We start from the raw sequence: 8436 nt of genomic DNA on the forward strand, positions 1-8436 counted from the left end.
TTACAACTGAAAATATAATTTCCCCCTCTTCTATATTGGCAATTCCAAGCTTTTCTCTCTTTCATGCATCTTTTAGCAGGCTGGAAAGAGATAGCTTAAAAAATACAGACAATTCCATGTTGAGATAAATTGGTCAGAAATCCTCATAAAGTTTCATGTAATGCCTGTCAAATGCATGATAAAATCCTCATCTGTTATCACTGAAGGGAAAAGAACATATTTAGTTTGGAATATATTTCTCCTATGTATAATTTGCATTTGGAAGCCACTCAGCACAGCATAATAATGTATATATATTCAGTCCAGCACATGTAGAAAAGCTGGAACAAGAAAAGAATCTCCTCATCAATATTTCATACTATATTTCAACACAAACTAAATAGCTACATCAGGTGGATAATTAAATTGCAGTCTGCCAAGAATCCTGAATTTAAAACAATAGTCTAGTTGAGTGGAAAGTTTAGACTTTGAAGCAGACACTTAGTCTATAATAATGGATGTGAATAAATGGGCAAGAACAGCTGGAAGCTATGGAACAAAAACTGTGGGATTTTCCTGCCAGTATTCACCTTATAAGAGCGAAGTAAAATACGACAGAGTCATGGCTGTCTTTCTACACCACTGAACATGTGTGGCCTAAATAACTTATTAAGCAATTTCTTTATTTAAAATCTTATTCGATCCAAACCTAAAAACTGGGAAGTAATACTTTGGAAGTTGCAGATTAATATTGCGGTACATTATATGGCTCAGTAACTACCTGCAGTATTCTTTTCCTGGATATTTGGGAGCATCATGGGCTGTAGTGCGAAACATTTCAATCTCAAATGTGTCTGACCTCAAAGGAACTATCTCAAGTATTCTGAACCCAAAGCAAATCATGGATAAATAAAACGTTGGAGTAATGTTGTTTCAGGTATTCCAACTGCAGCAATTGGGCTGTTGCTTTGTATCTTGTGTGATTGGGCTGCTTTTTTTTTTTTTTAAACACAAGAGGAGCCAGGTTAGTTCAGGCCAAAGTCCATCTTGACCCAGTTGTGGGTTTCTTACAAAGATCAACCAGATGCCTCTGGGATGCTAACATCAGAGGATGGACACTTATCCTTTTCAGAGGATAGGACCTTTGGACCGGTTCGCCCGAACTGATAGCAGAAATCGCAGGTGGGCCTGAGGTGGACTTGCCCTGGCTCTATGCCATCCTATTTAGGAACTTTTTTTAGGCCAGGCGCATGCATGGAAGGCAGGTGCGTGCGCGAACTGGGTGCGCACTGTGAACCAGTATTAACATAATGTGAAACCCACCGCAAAAAAAATAATTGCTATCAATCTGCCTTCCATTGAGGACCTGTATACTGCTTGAGTCAAAAAGAGGGCTGAAAATATTTAGAGACCCCTCACATCCTGGACGTAAACTGTTTCAACTCCTACCCTCAAAATGACGCTATAGAGCACTGCACACCAGAACAACTAGACACAAGAACAGCTTTTTCCTGAACGCCATCACTCTGCTAAACAAAGAATTCCCTCAACACTGTCAAACTATTTACTAAATTGTTGTGGCCCGTCAGCAGCCTGTGCAGTTAGTAGCTGATTCCGACAGGGAGGAGGCTGGTGTGGTACTGCGCCAGCAGCCTGTGCAGCTGACGCTCGAGTCAGACAATGAGGAGGCTGGAGAAGATGTGGTGTCAGGGGATTCAGCCAGGCCCTTCAGAACCTCCAGAAGCTCCCATAAGTGAAGAGGAAGAAGAAGAGGAGGAGCCTCTTCTCGATGCACGAGCGCACAGAGCTGTTAAAAGGCAGGAGTGGCTCCTCAGGAGGAGCTCTCCTCAAGAGTAAGGCTTGGGGCTAATTGGCTACTCCCATAGCTTATTTAAGGAAGGATGATGACTGATGCAATTTGCAGGAAACAACTTTGTTCATATTCCTACGCGTATTGATTCCAGAAACGTTTGATTCGGCTCTTGTTTATCTCGTCAGTTTTTCTGCAAATTGCTTCTGGGCATTCTGCCAACTACAGTAAGATTACGGTTATCTGAAATACTGTGGCTCAGAATTGAGTTATTATTCTTTGGATTCTTGTCGGTTGTTAATGAAGTTAAATTAATAGCCCTTGTTCAGAAAAGACTAATTTAAACTGTACTTGTGTTCGAACAACTACTAAGAAAGCTCATTAGTAGTCCTTAATTAGTAAACTAAGGTTTGTACGGACTTTGTGTGTGCTGCGTTCTTTGGGGTCCATAGCTGGGGCAGAACATAAGTCTGCACTACTATTAATCTTCTCATTGTTCCTACCACCCATCTTTTTCCACTTATGACTGTATGACTGTACTGGTATCCTTACGATTTATATTGATATTGTTTCCCGATTGCTTATTTGTACCCTATGACTATCATTAAGTGTTGTTCCTTATGATTCTTGATGAATGTATATTTTATGTACACTGAGAACATATGCACCAAGACAAATTCCTTGTATATCCAATCACTCTTGGCCAATAAAAAATTCTATTCTATTCTATTCTATTCTATTCTATTCTATTCTATTCTATTCTATTCTATTCTATTCTATTCTATTCTATTCTATTCTATTCCTTTTCCTTTCATTGTTCCTGTGCAGACCTCCATCTAACCTTGTTTAAATACACCCAAGCCACCCCATTTTGTGCTAATGAATTTCATAGGTTACCTTTACAACTCCCTTTGTCATCATAAAATTGCCTACTCCTAGTATTTTAAGAAAGATGGAAAAACTTCTTCCTGATAATTTTTTTCCAGACCATGCTCAATCATATCCCACTTCAGTTACCTCATGTCAAAGCTAGAGTCCTTGAATTTCTCCTAAAACAGGCTTTGACTTGCAATCACTTTGGTTGCACATTTCTTCCCTTTTTGCCAGCTCAACTACATTCATTTTTGAAAGTGGTGACTGGAACTGTACCCAGTATTCCGGATGCCAATGTCCAACAGATTTGTATAAAAGCATTATCATATTGGCAATTTTAATTTCATTCCTTTCCTACAGAACCCTAATATGGAATGTGCCTTTCTCACAGCTACTACCCAATGTGTCAATACCTTTTTTGAATTATCCACCCTGAGCCCAAATCTTTTTTTTGGCTAATTGTAGACAATCCAGCTCCCATCACTATATATGTAAAATACTGTGCTAAGTTTTGCTGCCCTGCTCAGATAGCAGTAATCATTTATCACTGTCTTCATTGTCTATTTAAAGCAAGATTGCTTCACCCTGTTGCATGGTTGAAGTAGCTGGGTATATCCTGACCTTGTATTTGAATGTCCAGCATGCAAAGTCTCATACTCTTAAATCATCGTCGTTATACTGAAAGAATTAAACACATACAGTACTCACTTCTCTCTCCTACTTACAGCAGGTAAGACTTCAGAGAGTTTTAATTTCAGATGGATTGTGTCTTATGAAAATACATCTGACTTGTATATTTTCATTGTCAAAGCTAAAAGAAAAGTGTATTAAAATTGCATGCATAGTGAAAGAATATAAGCCTTAGTTTAAACTCTTAAAATATTGGCTCGAATTATGTTACAAAACTCAATTCAGTGCCCAAAACCACATGAGGTACCAGGCTTGTATATATCCAAATGCAGACTGAAATCTAAAATTTTCTGAGCACCACTTTAATGATGCCTTGAATGGCTAGGGAAACCTGAGTGGGCTATCAATGTCAACAAACCCCCAGATGGAGTTACAGCTCTTAATGCACTGTTTGGTTATACCTTATTTGCTATAATACACAACAAAGATAATGTTCTATTAAAAATATACAGAAGAAAGCATTTGTTAACCAGAATAGTTTAAAAAGTAGACTGGATTTGACAATGAATTGTAAAGTGCAGAGTCAGCTTTATGGAAGAAGGTTGATGGATGGAAGCATTGAAGAAAAAAAATAACAGCAATTTTTAAAATCTAGCTTTGGAGTCTTAGAGTTGTGTATTGTAACTAGTGAGAGTCCAGTTGAATTAAAATGAATCATTGCTTACAACCTGCAATGTTTCATATTGTAGGATTTTTTAAAGGAATAAAAGGTGGCCAATGAGTTTACAATATTTATGTAGCTAACACACGCTGGAATAACATGGACCTGAAAGGGCAAACATAATTTGGAAAACATTAAAGCTTCAATTGATACACAATCCTAGGAAAACATGCCTTGAATTTAAGGTTTTCCTGATGGTGTCTAGGATGAGTAAAGGGTCTGGACCTCTCCTCTCCCCAACCATTTTCCAAATTCTTAATTCCTGTCCTGGGTAAGTATGTACTCATCATGACAGAAATCATTGCTGATCTTGTAAAATGGAAAAGTTTTGTATCCCAATTTGACAGAAAGATAGTTGACTAGAAAGAGTTAAGCAAGTGTTAGTACAAAAGGCAAAATAACAACAGACCAAAACAAAACTACAGGTAGTCTTATAAATGTAACTGAATGTTGCTGCAATCACTATGACTTAAAATAACTATGAATAAAATAAAATAAATGAACAAAATAAACATGAAAAAGTGTTTTGTCTGTGGCAGGCTAGATTTAGCCCTATAGGCCACAAATTAAACACTACTATTATAAACATTTTCTCAAAGAGAAGAAAAGCTCATTCTTTAATCTACTAGATTAGTTTGCTTGCCCATTTGTCAAGAAAGTAGATCAGATCTACCAGAGAGAAACTAGCTTGTTATCAGTTAACCACCATAATTGACAGGTCAGTCCATATCACAACACAACACAACTTTAAAAAATATTTACCAGTTTCTTAAATTTTCCTGAAAACAAAATTGTTGTCTTTGAGAACTTGGTAAATTGAAATTTATTTTGAGAGCAAAGTTTTAGTTGTAATATTTCAACTTTGCAAATAGCCATTGTGTCTGGCAATAATATCCTCATAGCAGAAACAGAAGTCCTGAAAAGTACATTAAAATGTTTATAACTTATTAGTTGAAATGCACACTTGCTAGGGAAACATAAGATGCAGAAGAATTCAGCTTCTATTCAACTCCTTCTAACACCGACCATCCCAAAGAGTTAATGTCAAAACTGATTAGAGTAAGCAGGTGTTTTGGGAGGCATATATGCTCCACATTTACATGAAATTATGCATATATCTCAGACTCTTTCACACGATTATACATTCTAATGTATAAATATACATTATGTGTATATTTTGCCCATTTCTATCATTGATTTTGGAGGGTCCAAATAGGACAAAATAAATTTCATAATGCAAGTTTAAATTTCAAATGTAAGTTTAAAATGGACTGATTATTGTTTGGCCATTTAAAACTTCAAATTATTATTTCCAATTGACAGTTTTACTCCACAAGGAGTTATTTCATCTACTACTTCTAATTATGCCGTTATGATTAATACAAGTTTATTACACTTCTGCTGTTTCCATTTCATCTTGCTTTCATTGCACTTCTAGTGCACTGTTTCCATAGGTTCTCTGAACTGTAGGGGAAAAGATTAAAAGGTTTTCTGATCGATCATTATCTGTATATTATTAAAGCTCTCCTGTGCGTCTGTTTGTAACCTTCAATTAGCCTAAACGGTCCATGATACTGCAAAGATTTGAGTCAAGGTACCTCAAATGGGGGGCTGCCACAAAAAAGAGGGAGTCAACCTATTCTCCAAAGCACCTGAAGGCAGGACAAGAAGCAATGGATAGAAAATAAGGAGAAGAGATCCAACTTAGAACTAAGGAGAAATTTCCTGACAGTTAGAACAATTAATCAGTGGAACGACTTGTCTCCAAAAATTGTGGGTGGTCCAACACTGGAGATTTTCAAGAAGAGATTGGACAACCACTTGTCTAAAATGGTATAGGGTTTCTTGCCTGAGTAAGGAGTTGGACTAGAAGACCTCCGAGGTCCCTTCCAACTCTATTATTCTGTTAAATCTTTTAGCTTAAAGAATGCATACAAAATCCAGGATCCATTACTCTCATGTAATTGAAATTTCAGTGATCTTCACACAAGCTGTATTTGCAAATGTATGTCCAGCGCAGCATCGCTTGAGTTAGCCACAGTCACATCATTCCTGATGCTCCAGGCCAGTTTCCCACAAGCAAAGTCAATGAGGAAGTCAGACGTTGCTCCCACTGCTTTTTTGCCCACCCATGGTCATTCCGTTTCTCTGTTTAGGTAAGGAAATATCTCTGAAAGGATGACCCAGTGGGTCATGGGTTGCCTAATTGCATCTTAAAATTCTGGGAATATTTAAGCTCCTGGATGATTGATTTAATTGTCAAGGCATTTTTTTTTTTTTTTAGCTTACAATGCCAACTGCTTTTAATAGCAGAACATGTTCCAGCTGATCACAAGGCTCATTCTTAATATTTCATTGTAATTGCTAGCAAAATATAATTTCACTCTAACATATGCTGAAGTGGTAACAAAGTACCCTTTTTCCTCCAGCAGGAATAAGAATGTGAACCAAAATGTGCCTGGATGGTTCCAATTAGTTGGAGGAATGCTTAATGTAAAGCTTCACTTGATGAATATAACTAAAGTCCCTGACAAGCTAATAAAGTGGAATTAAGAATACAGTTACGTTGTATTATACAGAGAAGTAATGCCAAGTTTGAACCATCAATTTTAGTCATGCTTTCCTATTCTTTTTATATTAAAATAATAATGGACTAGTAATGTGATTTTCTTCCATCCGTAAACATGGAATGAGACTCGGAAGGGATCGCATCCAGATGAAATGAAATAGTCTGGTTACCAGTATTTCATTTGCCAACCAGAATTTGAAATAACCTTAAACTAAAAAGCAGAGAGCTCATTTAAAGCATACAAAATCAGAAATCAGCAAAGGGATACCGATTTTTAATACATTAATCAATGTTTTATTTGCTGCAGCAGTACCACAATAGATTGTATTATAAATTCTGGGCTGATACCACGGGTAGAAGATGATCCTGGGAGACATCTGACTGGATTATGTTTGCCCTCATTTGGCGACTTTCTTAACTGCTCTGTAGGACGTATCTTTGTAAGAGATTACCTGTTGGTGTTGCACTTTGTTTTTACTACTGTGTATATAATTTGACCGCCAGTTTGATGTAGTGGTTAATACACCAGGCTAGAAACTGGGAGACTGTGAGTTCTAGTCCCACCTTAGGTACGATCCAAGCTGGATGATGTTGGGCTAGTAATTCAACCCTAGGAAGACGGCAAGGGCAAGCCATTCTGAAAATATCACCAAGAAACTGCAAGGACTAGTCCTGGCAGTTTCCAGGAATCAATACTGACTCAAAGGCACCTATATATGAGTGGAAAACATGGGATAAAAGCCAACAAAGCCAACAAAACCAAAAACTAATCTAACCCCAATCCACAGAACCATAATAATGAAAAATCACATTATATTAAAAATATTTTGGTGTTTTGTATTTTAATCTTTCTTGAAGAAACTAAAATTTTTGAAGAAAAAAAAAATCACATTGATGGTCTTAACCAGCCTCCAGATTCCATGCCTGAGGAAACATCCAACATTCTTAACATTAACATTTGTATTGAGTTATACAGTATTGTAAAATACAAAATGCAAAGTAAATAGGAAAGCAATGGGGAGGAAAAGGGGAAGGAGAGGTGAGGAAAGGTAAGAAAAAAAAAAGAAAAAGAAGCATTGACTTTCGACTCTCTGTGTTACAGTAAAATAAGGCATTAACATCAAATCACAACTTTTTGCTTTTTCTTCCCCATTGCTTTCCTATTTACTTTGTATTTTGTATTTTACATTACTTTATAATGCAATAAAAATGTTAAGTTAAAAAGGAACATTCAACATTCTTCAATGACTTATAAAATGCCGGCATCATTGAGGCCAAATGAATCCCAGAGAGTATAATGTGACAGAGAAGGCACGATGAGATACTCTAAATCACAGGTGTCAAACTCACGGTGTCATGTTGCCATCACGTGACGTTTTGCGATGATTTTCCCCTTCGAGGAGCAGGGGTGGATGTGACGTGCATATGATGCATCCGGCCTACGGCTCCCAGTTTGACACCCTTGATCTAGATAGATACAATCATTACAGTGCTGTAGTACTTAAGAGTAACTTTGACATAATGGAACCAAACCATGCCTGAGATTTTCTCAGAGGGATATACTGTATGTATGTGTACATATATATATATATATATATATATATATATATATATATATATATATATATATATATATATATATATATATATATATATATATATTTTCTCTCAGGTTTTCGCGGCTGTTTGTATGTAGGTCTTTGGTTATTCGGGTCTTCTCCCACGTAAAATTGGAAGTGTCTTGGCGACGTTTCGACAAAGTCTCATTCGTCATCTTCAGGCTGGTGTTCTCGGCTTCGTGCCTGAAGATGACGAATGAGACTTCGTCGAAACGTCGCCAAGACACTTCCAATT

The sequence above is a fragment of the Pantherophis guttatus genome, chromosome 1 (assembly GCF_059756535.1).
Source record: "Pantherophis guttatus breed Tessera chromosome 1, ASM5975653v1, whole genome shotgun sequence".
NCBI classification, from domain to species: domain Eukaryota; kingdom Metazoa; phylum Chordata; class Lepidosauria; order Squamata; family Colubridae; genus Pantherophis; species Pantherophis guttatus.